Raw genomic sequence first — 15,070 nt, forward strand, 5'->3', positions numbered from 1 at the left:
TTCGGAGCAGCCATTTTTCACCTGCCCTTTAACAGAGGGAAATGTTCATCAAGGGATAGTTAAATAGTTTTTTTATACACTGTATTTGTTTTAATGCAGTGAGTTGAGAAACCAGTTTAATTACAATTGGCTGCCCGCATCTCAAGTGACGTTAACAAAGTGCTCTGACCTCTGAACCACCAGCCACCTCCATATTACTATTTATTTTAATTGAATATTAGGGTAGCTCTTCCATGACGTGGTCATGCAGTACTACCACTTTGCCAGTACAGGACAACCTGAATCGAGTTGCTCTCCCTTTCACAGAGAGGTGCTGGGCATGGAGCACCTGCCACCACCTCTCTCAGCATTCACGTCGTCTTCTCTTACGCCTATCTGACCAGTGCTCCCATATAATCCATAGGATATTTGTGGGTGTGTGGTAACTTCGATAATTCACGTTGTAAAGTGTGGGGGGACGCAGAGATTTTTCAACCTTTTTGTGTATAGGTAATGGGAGGTAAGTTAGTACCATCAATAGCGAACCGCCTTTTAACATGTTTGCAGGTTGGACCAATAAACGAGCACAATATTGGCATTGAGAACATAAATTATTGAACATATTGTACATCCCATAGTACAGCTGTGTGAAATGTTGGCCTTCAATATAATTGCGTAATTTTGAGTTACGGTGATATTCGTCGAGTATTTGCACCCTGTTTTATGCGACCACCGATGCAATCTTGAAAATGTATTAGCGATAAGCGTACGCCTTCTGGAACATGGAATAATGAAACATCTGTGTTTTTGAGATAAATTATTCAGATTTGAATTGAAAAATATACCCTCCCATGCAGGTTCGTTACAATGGTTGTTTAGCATCGAGTAAAATTTAATTTGGAAGCTATGGGATTAAAATGTATGAGCAGCGGCAGAAACAACTGGTTTTGGATATGGATCGCATTGTTCATCGTGGCTTGATATCCAACTATAGGAGCCGGTTCTAGATTTGAAGTTTTCGTGACTGCAAGGGTCCATACTCTTATATATTTTTTATTTTTTTCCTACGTGAGTATAGGAGCTGCGTCTCTATGTCACGGACTAATTTTCAAGCGTAGAATCATGAAAGGAGAATTTGAGTATTTATGTCAAGGTGTTTTGTCAAGTAAATGCCAATTCTGTTCATCACGAAGAGTTAGAGAATAGTGAGATGAAAGTGCGACAAACACGAGAGAAAAGAGAGACATGGCGAAAAGAGATTTTAAAAAGTGCGTGGTCACATGTACAGACGTACTGACATCATGATGCCATGTGATGTCATAACATGTGACGTCTCAGGACCAGCCAACTATACCCGGATGTTATTGTGGTCGCCTGAAAAATATCGCTGAACAATCTTAACTCATGAACAAAAAAACTCTGCTCTCAATATGATTCAGTTGATTGACAACAATTTGTTATCATCAAGACTAAATTATTAAAAGGATTCGCCGTGCAAGTTTCACACAAAAGTGTTGTTGTGTCTCATACATTATTTGTAGCCATTTGAATTGTCTTTGCGTGCTATTTGTTGTTGTACTGTTTTTTTGCACTTTTTTCACTCAGTTTGAACTCATATTTTTGTGTTTTGTATATCTCCACCGAGATTGTGGGCTATTAATTTTGGACATTAATATTGTATCACTGTTCAAATAGATTTTTCTCTTCTGGAAAAGCAATCGATTGATTAGTACGGAAATAACCTTTGTTGTGCATCAACGGGCATTGTATTCATCCAATCCCTCGTGAGCAATTTTGTGATGACTCTACAGCCTTCGGCTGTTTGCTAATGCTGTGCCACCAATCGTTATGAATAAATATATGATAATTATCATTGAGCAAAACTGATCTTTATATTCATTAAAAAGCTTATATTTAAAAAAAAACTCAAACTCAAGCTTCGGAGTGTCTGTGTGTTGAGTAAGAGCAACGAGACAGTGCTCATTTCTCTTGGTGACCCTGAGCCTTGGCAATACAATTCCACGTTCCCATGGCAGGGGCCAGTATCTCCAAAGGACGACCACTGTTGTTGATTTCCCACAATCTATACTCACGTTGTCAATCTCTGATCAGGATTCGAACTTTCAGCGTTTTACTGTTTCAAGATCGTCGATTAAATGTGCCTTATAAATATTATTATTATTACTACCTGCAAGTCAAGCATCGCATTTCGGTATAACTTCTAAAAACCTCACATATTTATCCGTGGTCTTTTTGAGCATTCAAGACTGGCATGGTTTGCTGATGAGGATGAGTCAGTGTGAATTGTGTGTGTGTCTCCGAAACTGTGGACTGCTTTTATAGAAGGCCTCTTAGCTAACAAATGTAACATATAATACTCTTTGCCATCGGGAATAGTGTTCTATCCACTACTGTATGAATTCCTATCCACATCGTCATCATTACCCGTGGTATTATATACTCCGATCCACCTCACTCCTGGACATTGGCTATTTCTATCTGCAGTGGGCATGTGTCCTTGTTTGGCTGTCACTTTATCGACAGTCTTATCCATCAGCCCCAAGCCCACTTATTTTCCTTAACAGTCAACATGTCCCTAATTTGAATTATTTACGTCTTCATGTATACACTCCAAAGTTCTGCCAATATAGTCTCGTACCACTGTGAAGGGCTTTGTTGTGAGCGTAGCTCATTGTCCCACTCCTCTTCTTCCGATGCAGTAGTTGTGTTCCTGAAGAACAGCACGTTATGGAAACATCCCATTATAATACACAATATACTGTATAATATAGGGTAAAGTACAGTCCAGAATAACATGTGAGATGCGTATGGAGGCTGAACAAAGACTGAGGTGCGTGGGTAGCATCTAAAAGCATCCAGCAGCATCCCGTCTTGTGTGATGCTACGCTGAGGCAGACGTACAACCGCTTATTCCGACTCGCGCGACGTAGTTCTGTTCACTCGATCGTGTTACATCCAATTCGCATCCGCGTTATAAAAAAGTGTTCCTTAATGCATTCCTCGCATTATATCCAATTCACTTCATGAAAACGCACGGCGTTATCGGAAAACAGACTCTATTGTGTCCCTTCATTCAACCTCATTGTAGCTCTTTCCTACTCAAAAGTAGGTTGCTTACTTTCCATGTATTTATTATATTTAAGCCTTGGTTTGTGAGAGCTTGGATTGCTTCATCGGTCTCCACTGAGTCAAATGCCTCGCAGTAGTTTACGAAAGCTAGGCATTATGCTACTGGAAATGTCTTGTATAGAATCTTGATAATATTATTTATGTAGGAAATTGATTTGTTTAAACCACATTGCTCTCGTAGTTGGATGGCCTCTATATTGACCATAATTCAGTTCTCTATGATTTTGTAAACAACATTTAATGAGATGCTAATAGGTCGGCAATTTATTCATGTTGTATTGTATTGTTTTTATTGAATAAATTTCGAAGCATGTATTAGCTCGGTTGGCTACATACGGTGCGAAAGAAGTTCAATATACATACATTTATAGGTCCAGATATTGTGATCAAACTGCTGGTCATGCTTCTTGATAAGGGAGATATAAATATGCCTTCATAATATGAATAATGCCTTTAAAATACGCGTGTGAGATGTTGGCATGGATTTTCTTTTATGGAATTGGAAAAAAAACATTTAGGATGGGCATTTATGTAAATGTATCCGTTGTGAACAATTCTAATAATGTGCTCATCGCAGATCACAAGGGCCTACTCTGAAAAATAAGTGGCATGAGATGTCTTACTGATAGGAACATCCTGGTTCCACCAGCCCACAGGGAATGATTGTGTCCGTCCGTCCGTCGTGCATCCAAAAATGGGAGGGGTGGGGCTGGGTGGAGAGGGGAGGGTGGGGAGGGGCTGGGTGGGGAGGGTGGGGTGGGGAGGGGGAGGGTGGGGCTGGGTGGGGAGGGGCTGGGTGCTGAGGGGCTGGGTGGGGAAGGTGATGAGGGGCTGGGTGGGGAGGGGCTGGGTGGGGAGGGGCTGGGTGGGGAGGGGCTGGTCACTCCGTGGTGCCCTTATAAAACTCAACGTTTAACCTACTCACGCCGGCTTGTGCCCGCCCTCACAGTCGGGCATATTTGCGGAATACACCACGCCGCCGTTGATCCTGGCCATTGACCGAGTAACCCAACGTTCCTACCAGCTCCCTCCGCAGGAATGTGTTACAGTGACACGTTGATACATATCGCGTGTCCATGGGGCATACATAACAAACATTGCATTTTGCATGCAATAATTTCCGAGCGATCACGCTTTATTTACAATTTTTTTCTACATGTTTAATATTTTTCAAGTAATGAAATTGAAAAACAGACTGCCGAACATTTAATTTCAGCCTTTGCATTTACTCGCTCATCAGTGAAGGGATGATAGAAAGAGTTAATATTTTTATTTGCTGCTGGCGATTGAAATTATATCACCAGATTAAAAATCCAGTCAATGATTTATTGGTTCTTACACACCACTCTTTATATTGTGCTGTAACACACACATTTATAACAATATACATCTTCATCTATTATTAATGTATATATATTTAAAATAATCAATTTTACGTGTAGTTTATCTTTTGCTAAAAGCTTCTAAAATATATCACTTAGCACAATGAATTATAGTGATGCATTCAAAAGCAAATCTGGTGACAGTTAATCTTCGGATAAGAGGTTAGAGGTGATAGTCTACTAAGTTTTTTTTTAACTCACTTCATAAAACAAATAGCCTTTTTTTCATAGTATATACACACACACATATACATATGGAATGTTTCGCTGGCTGTAATACATTGACAACTGTTACAGACAAGTGAAATCAAGGACCCCACGCATTGTTGGGGAATAGCATCTCTATGCAGTGCCATTCCTGGGTGATTTATTTCGCTACTCATGAGTAACATAAAATTGAATTCTGGATAGCGTTTTGATCATTGGACGAGTTGGAAAAAAGCACATGAATTGTCCAAGATTCTCACATTTCATTGTGGAGAGGTAAAAGTTATCAATAAATTTCGATTTAAAGCTTTCGTGACTGCAGGGATTCATCTTCTGGGTTCTTTCGGTAAAGTCACGTAGAAGGGAAATAATAAAATAATAAAAATAAAACATAATAAAATACAATTCTCACGACGTTTCGGCCACAACGCATCATGACGTCCTTTTTACTTTGATGTCTCAATAGCGTTACGGAGATCACGTGACGCCTTTGTAGTGAGGGTTGTAAGTTGATGCCGAGGAGGGGGAAGGAGGCGCCTCGGCCCCCCATGTGATGACGTCAGCCGCTAATTATTATGAATGGAGGAAGTGTCCATTTGGAGGACGTCATCTTATAATGATTATTATTATTGAGGGGGGCTGGTCGATGGGGACTGACGTCACGAGCGTTAAGGACAGACATTCCTGGGTGATTATAGTAGGTATAGTTTCTAGTTAATACAAGGTAGTAGACTTGCGTAACTCAACTACATTACATTTTATGGAAATCAAACGAGGTCTAATTTGCCAATTTACCACCACACACTCCCTCCCTTAGATGCCTAGTGGAGATCACGAGGCAGTCAGAGGGTAGGGAGAGAGGGCATGCGCATGGTGGTGCAGATGTCTTGTGACCCTCAATTATTTGACCCCTAGCATTGTTTCCCTTTGTATATTCATTTCAGTTTTATATGCACGTTACTTAAAAATAAATATATCCAGATTTAGTTAATTAAATTGCGGTCACAAGACATCTGGACCACCATGTGCATGCAGGCACGGTTCGTCCACTAGGGGCGTTGGGGCGCCACCCCACCAAGCTTCTGGAGATGATAAAAAAAAACATGTTTCCATAAACATACTTTCTACAAATAGTTTTGTTGTGTTTTTATATACATAAAGATTATCTCAACGTGAATTGCATAATGAGGATAACATTTTGAGTTGTTCATATTCGAAACCGCTTCAGCAACGGTCTCATTTGTGGCTCGGGGGAGGTCTCTGGGCGTGCTGTGAAGGTGTCCGAGTGAGAGATTTCCCTTCATTCGTTGCGATTTGCTTTGCATTGTAGCCACGCCGTTTGAGACCCATTGAGGGCGGTGAAATAGGCGCCCATGGCTGTAATGAGACGATTGTTCATATTTTGTTTGTTGCGGTTGCACCCGAGTCAAGAGCCGCATGGCTCACAGGGCTACACCTAATGAATGAAACTTGAAACTTGATCTTCTTGGTTTTTTCGGTAAAGTCACGTAGAAGGGAAGTAATAAAATACTAAAAGTAAAACATAATAATTATTATTTTATTATATTTTATTATATTATTATATTATTTTATGATATTATTTTATTATGTTTTATTTTTATTATTTTATTACTTCCCTTCTACGTGACTTTACCGAAAAAACCAAGAAGATGAATCCCTGCAGTCACGAAAGCTTTAAATCGAAATTGAAACTTGATGTCACAAGGCGAGATTGCACTGTGCAAACAGAGCAGCTCACGGCCTACACCCTCTGCGTTCCTTATTGCAGCATAATACGTGGCATTCGTGCACAGAAATAGTTTAAATTATAGTTGCTCTTACTCGAATTACTATCTTGCTGATAAAGTTCCCGAACGGACTGTAAAAGTCTGTGCGACAGACTGATTTATACACGAACATGTAGTTTACACGTCTATGAGCTATTCTTGAATTAATAAAACAGGTTTTTCACTTTCCTTGAATCGCAATGAAAACAAATATTTTAACTACCTAGATAAAAAAATAAACATCCTTTTTTACATTCTTTCCTCTAGTTCCCCTTTTAAGTTTTGCTCTTTAGAATTATCAGTGTAGGTGGTGCATTGCAGGCATGTGTTCGAATTAGAAGTGGAGGGTTACTAATTCAAATTCCAGTCAGGGTTCATGTCTTCCTATCGTACCTCGTGTAGCGCGTTCGAAAGCTTGTGGAAGAGGTTCACGGATCGAATTAGCAGCCGCCCTGATTAATACTGCGGTTGTATGAACCATAAATATACGCGGAGTGGATTTTAAAAACCAAGTGACGTCATTCCGGTATTGTGATATTTCCCGTCACTTGGCCCAGAAGTTTTGTACCTCAGAGGCGGTGGCAATCTAAAGATACATTGGCTCTCTGCCATGGGAATGTGGAATTTCCACCACTGGCTCAGTACCAACATTAGAGACGAGAGCCAACCCATTGCTTATATGAGCGGGGCAACATGGTGGCATGCCCCCTGGGTTTAGCAGCATTCACATTCACATGGATGAACAAAGAAAGCCAAGTTGTGTTTCCGAGCCATTTACCATCACATCCCCGAGGTGGAATTCAATGTCACACTGCATGCATTCTCATGGGGTTCCCATCACACATTATGGACTGATGATGTAAACAAAATAAAATCGAAGTTGACTTTGAAAATGCAAACTTTCTCAATTTGCCCTCTGCCAGCATGTTTAATCGTGTAAGGAGAAGTGTTTAGGATGATTAGCTTCATTGTGTCGTGTTAATATATAAATATATGACATGGATTTTGTCTATAATGAGTATGTATGCCAATGTTGGTATTAGTCACATTCAGCAGGGAATAAAAAATAATAGTATCAATGTCGTGGAATGGCCATGGAAAATGAACCCACAGAAAAACAACTTCTGCAGCCACTGCAATAGTATTCTCGCTACACGCGAGAGTCATGCTGAAATCAAATCAAACTTTACTTATATAACACAATTCGTGCAAATAATGCACTACAAAGCGCTTTACAGGACAACACAAAAGCGACTGACACAATGTAAACAACAATAAGAACGACACATAAAAAATACATAGCATTATAATAAACTAAAAGTAGAATAAAAGCATAATAAACACACAATAATGGCATCCTAATTAAAAGTAATTCTAAAAAGGTATGCTTTTAGATTTATTTTTTAAAAAACATTGACCGATTCTGATGCCCTCATCAGATCCCCAGGCAGGCTGTTTCAAAGGCGAGGATCACACAGACTAAAGGCTGCCTCCCTCAGCACTATCACAAGTGGTTTGTTCTACGTCAATCATACGAATAATTTGAACAAGGCCTCAAAGCGCTTTGCATGAAGCTTTTGTTCCGGAGAGAGCCTGAGTACAAACACGCGAGTTTTAAGAAGAGATTTAAAAACATCAACAGAATCAGAATCCCTAATGGGCCGAGGAAGGGAATTCCACAATCAACTAAACTATTTTACCAGATAGGGCCCACTGAGCTACGTAGATTTTTTTCCAGAAGCAACCTGTCCGCAAATGATAGCTCAACAAAGTGGTATATCACGTGGAAATGTACAGCAGCCAAATACTCTAAACGCACGTTTCTAAACATGGAGGGGAAAAACTAGAGGACACAGAGAAAATTCCATGCGACCATGGGGAGAACATGCAAACTACACATATACAGGCGTCGGGGTCGGGATCGAACCCACAACCTCCTACATACCAGGTGAGGGAGTTAACATCTCGCTACAATGGCACCCTTGAAGGAAGAGGGCAAAGCAACATCCCGTCCAGGTCAACACTGTAGAAAATTCATGCTATACCCAATACCCCCGGAATGCCCCCCGTACCAACCACACGGGATTCCTCTCAACCAACGTGCAGAGCTCATCATCCTTTCATCTATGAGCCACTTCCCACGACCCCCTTCATCCCCCCCCCCCACGTGTTTATGAAAGGAAATTTAAGACCAAACCCTGTTCAATTATGTTTATAGACTATAATCAATTACATGTACCTTGTATACATTTCAAGCAACATTTGTATTGTTGTAAATGTACCATGTGCCGAAAAAATGCGAATACATTAAATTTACAACAAAGTTAAATTGCATACCATAGCATAAAGAGGCTTAAAAAAATTCGCACCATGCATGCAGGGAAGAGATGCTATTTATTTATTTGTTGCACTAAAGGGCGCATGCATAACAAAGATTTGCCTCATAAACCTTTGTTTTTTTTTCCACGTGTTGGCATTTGGAAGGTGTCAAATTTTACCTGGTCCTGAACTACTGTCCACGTCGCCAACTCCATTGGTAAAATTTACGTTGAAACTTCCCTTAAATTACCAAGGAGAAAATAAAAAAAATGCTCATGAACTATGGTCATAATGCGGTGCTGTGTAATCATGGATTTAACGTCTCTAAATAAATAAACAAACTTCTAAAGTGCACATGCAAGCAGTATGTGCTCCGTAGATATAAAATTCATTGTGATTTATGTATTTATGAGGATATGTGTGTTTAGGCACACGAGTATGTTGCTTTTAATTAAATTAAGTTTTCCAAAAGAATGCAAACATACTTATGTTTGCTTATGTTTGTGGTCATAATATACCTAAATAGACTGTTTGGATGAGCACTGTCAGCACAGCACACAAGGGTGTGGTGTGTGGTCAGACCGTGCAAATGTTAAACATACTGCTGGCTAATGAGCATTATTAGGCAGTGTCACCTATGGGAGGGTCAATGAGGTCCATATTCAATAAACCGGTTGAGTTCATGGCCAGGAATCAAACCCAGGATGGTTAGATTTGAGCATGCTGTGCTAATATAACACCACAATGTGTGAGATTGTGTAACTACAAACTCACAAATGATGTACAGTACTGGATATATGTCGACTAAATCTGTCATCAGTCTACGGTCGATAGAAGTTGGTAGTGGCGGTAGTGGTTGAATTATGGCCTCCCAACTCTGGCATGAGCTTGTTTAAAGGGATGCCACGGTGGGAAGATGTTAACTATCTCGCATGGCATACAGAAGGTCTTGGGTTCGATTCTGACTGACGCCTGCTGTATATTTGGAGTTTGCATGTCTCTCCGTGTCCGTGGTTGCGTGGATCTTTCTCTGGGTCGTCTGGTTTTTCCCTACGCATTTAGTATTTGACTGCTATAAATGTCCACATGATGCGCCGCTTCGTTGAGCTATCATTTGTGGCCAGGTCGCTTCTGAAAAAGAACTATCTTGCTCAGTAGGCGTTACCTGCTAAAATAAAAAAAAATAGTTTAGTTTTAGTAAAGGGGGGGCATACAAAACACAGAGATGGGGGGGGGGGGTATCGTTGGAGGAAGCACAACACAATCAATCTTAAACAAATATAAAACACCAAACTTAACCAAACTACCACGAGTGTTGGTATCCACATTGATTTCTACCTGACTGCAACGATTTAGGAGGGCAGGAGGGGGAGAGGCGGTGAGCCTTCTGCAGGGAAGGGGAGGGGCTCAGCCCCTTCCAAGCAAGCCCAACGCTGCGATGCAAAAGTCTCCACCACAGGCATGTAGAATTGTCACCGGTGGCCCTGTACCTCCAAAGGCGTGCTGCACACAACTCCATGAGTCGAAATATAGCTTGTAGCTGCAGGAAGTTACATTTCCATTCCTAGATGTTCTATACGTATGTGTATGCACGTTGAACTTCCTCCACAACGCACGTAACCAACCGCACCAATCAGAGGTGCATATACTCTGTAAATACTGCCAATGCCACTTCGGATTGACTGAAAGCTGCAGTCTGGCTGCAGCTTTTGTTTATAGCAGAAAGGTGCATATCCATCACGCATTAACAACCCAGGGAGGATGTCTAAGAATGTCGATTTACCTTTCCGCGCCTGCTTGCCAACGTGCGTGGTGCTGTAACTCAAAATGAGTTTCCTTGGTGTAAATTGTCCTTTAGCATCCATGTGACAAGCCGGGAGATTACAGGCACGGTTACTCAACTTTTAATTATGCTTCAGTGATTTTACCACGTAATTTACATGCTTATTTTAAACTTGTGCGCTAAAAGTTACACTTTTATTCATTTTGGCACATCATGTAATGCATGAGGCTGTCACAAAATCTTTGAGCTAAGAGGATCTCTTTTTTGTAAGAAGCATTGGTAGAAATTCCAGATGAATGAGTGAAGTGTGATCTCTCCAGGACATCCAATGTTGATCGCAGTTACAAGTTATAATTCACGACATTCATCAATTTACTGCAATAATCTGGGGTGTAGCGATGTTATTGTTAATATTATTATCACAGCGGTGAGCATACTGCACTATGAACCAGGTCATCTGAAGTGTATTCCTAGTCACAGCTATCATTATTGGTGAGTTATATGTGAACAGCTCCTGGACTCCTCTACACCAACCTGCACTGACCAGCGTGGTGAAGTATGGTCAAACAACCCCCATAAACAACATGTCAAGGGCAAATTGACAAAGAACTCGACCTAGTTTTTTCTCTTTCTATAATCTGGCTTGGAAACATTGCAGAAGAGTGCCTCAGTCGCAATTTCAGGTTTGCAAGTTTAAATCCAAATCAAGGTTGATTCCCATCACCCCTCTGGGGATGTGTAAAATAAGTACCAGTAATCGGGAAGTCAAGAGTCACCATCCTCTGGAGAGATCGGCCCTGGCTTTCGGAATAAGGAATTAACAGCGTTAGCAAGGGCCATCAACAAAAAAATAACCGAGGAGTATTGATACGATACTCGTTTGATGAGGGAGAAATTTCGACTCGAAACAATATTGGGTAATCACTGCAGGTTGAAGGGTCTCCACTAGAGGGAGCTATCCAGTGAAGAGGCTCTCTAGATCCCGAGAGTATATTTGGCCTCCTGGCCTGAAGTCTTCGAGTGTTGGAGGACGTGGGAGTACCCACATTCTACTCCACCATTTATGCTGCTACCTGGACAGAAACAGTGGGGGATTCAAGAAACTTTCCCATTGTTCGAACTGCCACGCCAGAATGTTGAACCAGCGACCTCCGGATCAGAAGTTCATTGTGAACACCATGACACAACAGACGCATCCCAATCCACATAAATTAACACAAGTACAATTAATGTAATAATTGTGACAGTAAGAGCTGAGAGCCCATAGCATTTTCAATTAAAATATCCAAGATCATTTACATCCGAGGGCACATTGCAATAATTTGTAAACTTTAGTGGCCATCGTGAGCAGCACTGAATGTCACTTTGAGTGACTTTGATGGAACGAGTGCAGGACAAATTGGCGATTTCGATGATGTCAGTGTTGTGCTGGAAAAGGCTTAACAAGCATGCCAGAGGACAGTTAATCACATCACTCTCCCCATGGGGACCAAGAACGCAAGCACAGCACTAAAAACGACCTGCGGCACTAAAGGCTTGGTGCAATGCATGCAGCCGGGACACCATGCAGGGGTGATTTGTATTTATTTATTTTAAAAGGTGAACGCTGCCATCGAGACAAAGTCATGACTTTTTGTCTCATGATCATGGCTCTTATGGATCTGTAAACAGTCGCGCGCTTATAAAAGCCAGAGGTGGGACAAAGTCATTGTTATGCAAGTCCAAGTCGAGTCTCAAGTCATCAAATTCATGACTCGAGTCTGACTCGAGTCCAAGTCACATGACTCGAGTCCACACCTCAGAGGTGGGACAAAGTCATTGTTATGCAAGTCCAAGTCGAGTCTCAAGTCATCAAATTCATGACTCGAGTCTGACTCGAGTCCAAGTCACATGACTCGAGTCCACACCTCTGATAAAAGCAATGTCAGTCAATAACAATTGCTCATATACATATGCATGACTGAACAACTTGGGTTTTCTGCGTAAGACACTGGACTTTGACTTTGGCTTTCAAATAAATGCTAATGATGACAGAAAAGTGTTGAGTTTTGTTATTTTTTGACACGACTGGATGTCTATCGTGATATTGTTTACGTAAATGAGGGGCATACTCACTTGGGCGACTCATGATAAATACTGTCCATGCTATGGATACCCATACATGAGGGTGTGTACAGAATGTGTAACATACAATAGAGCATACGCAGTACCGGTATGAGACTCACAATTTACATGATTGTAGGTAAAATAGTTCCTTTACGGAAACCATCTCATTCATCACCAAATTTGTTTGCGAAACGTATTCAACTTAATTAACATGTAACATGAACAGATCATCTAGAATGCACCTCATCTAGTCAGATATCGGCAGCTATGCAAGGTTGAGGGTGGATAGTGCTTGGATGGGTGACCACCATGCGTGACGGATGTCATAGGCTACGGGACTGTGAGGTAGACATCAGAGGGCAGGTGTTACAGATTTATAATTGTACTGCATTTCTATGTTCCCACGTCCATACTCTCTTCACCAACTTGCATTGACCAGCGTGGTGAAGTATGGTCAAATAAGCCCCGCGATCCCTACAGCTTGAAAAGGCCCTCATCTAGAAGTGGATTGACAACGAATTATGCATGTGCATATATTTACATCGCGCTCTTAAAACAAGCAAGCAGCAACATTCATCTTTGTTGACAGCCCAAAATTAGTGGTGGAAATTCCCCATTGTCATGGCAGAAACAAGGAAACATTTATGATAACCACTGCTGACTCATCTTATGCATATGAATGCAATTTCAATTTTCTGCATTACTGAGTAACTGTAGGCAATGTTATGTTATTTACTATGTGAGCCAGATTACAATCTCGATTTAAGCAACCAAAACACACCGTGTTAGCAATTTACCAACATTTGGTGATTAAAAACATCGCACATTTTCGCCAAAAAAATTAATGAAAAGAAACATTCATCAAGTAGAGAAGCTGACCATGTCATTTTCTTTCCTCTTTAGAATTACTTGGAAAGAAAGCAACTGATTCTTTAAAATCATTAATCACAAAAGGTCACATGCCAAATATGAGAAATGATCAATAATTTGGTTGCACGGGTTAGACATGTAATGGATTTATACTGTTTCACAAATACATACACGTGTCGGTATAATACATATAGAAGGGCAACATCCACATTTAAGGAGAGTTCTATTAAATACCATGAGCGAGCAGCGACAAACGAGTAATCATGATTAATAATACACTGTCCTTCGATTACAGAGACTCGGGTGTGATTCCTGCAAAGTGCAGCACGCGCCATTGCCAAGAATGATCTGAAACTTGCCCAAGTCCTAGACCAGGGGTCGGCAACCAAAATAACAAGAAGAGCCATTTCTTTCCAATTCGGTACAAAATTCTGTATTTCAAGAGCCGCAATGCATCTGAGTACATACGTACTCATCGTCAAGAAGCAGCCCGTAAAGAGCCACATGCGGCTCCGGAGCCGTAGGTTGCCGACCCCTGTCCTAGACCAACCAGACTTAAATTGGGTAACCGGGGTTGTGTGGTATACATCAACAATCTTCGCAGGCATAGCACTGACCATGTAAACTCCTTCGTGTCAATTGCACCAGAAATCTTTGAGGCGTAATGGCAATCGTCGAATTGCGTTTCTTTGTCTCTTTGTAGTACATTGCAGTACGTTACAGAATTTTTTTTGAAAGGCACGTTTGCGAAACGTTTTTCAGCTTAATTAACATGCAACATGAACACATCATCTAGAATGCACCTTATCTCGTGAGATATTGGCAGCTAGGCAGGGTTGATGGTGGATAGTGCTTGGATGGGTGACCACCATGCATGACGGGTGTTACAGGCTGCGGGACTGTGGATTGGACATCAGAGGGCATGTGATACAAATACATAATTGTACTGCACTTCTGTGTTCCCACGTCTATACTCTCTTCACTAACTTGCATTGACCAGCGTGGTGAAGTATGGTCAAATAAGCCTCACGATCCGCACAGCTTGGAACGGCCCTCATCTAGAAGTGGATTGACAACGAAATATGCATGTACATATATTTACATCGCGCTCTTCAAACAAGCCAGCAGCAACATTAATCTTTGTTGACAGCACACTCGCATATGCTGATTATGATCAAATTTGCACCTATTAATATGCGTTTAACACGTTTAATAAGAGCCAGTTATACTGATACGAAGATGTTTAAATCATCGCCGCTGAGATGGTGCATGGGCAGTGTCATTAGATGAATCGATTAAATATTTGAACAAAGAGAACACGTGTAATGCTCAATCGCGTGATGCATTGGTGAAAGATGCTGAGGAAATTAATTTAAAAAGGACCTTTGTGCTCCGTTTAAGGCAATGCGCCGTTTGGTAGATAGTTGCCTGGCGTGTAGGCACTGCACCAACGCATATTTGAGCAATAGATACATCGCCTTTTATGG

Source organism: Lethenteron reissneri, chromosome 29 (genome assembly GCF_015708825.2).
Source record: "Lethenteron reissneri isolate LAM-NWPU_2019-01 chromosome 29, ASM1570882v1, whole genome shotgun sequence".
NCBI lineage: Eukaryota > Metazoa > Chordata > Hyperoartia > Petromyzontiformes > Petromyzontidae > Lethenteron > Lethenteron reissneri.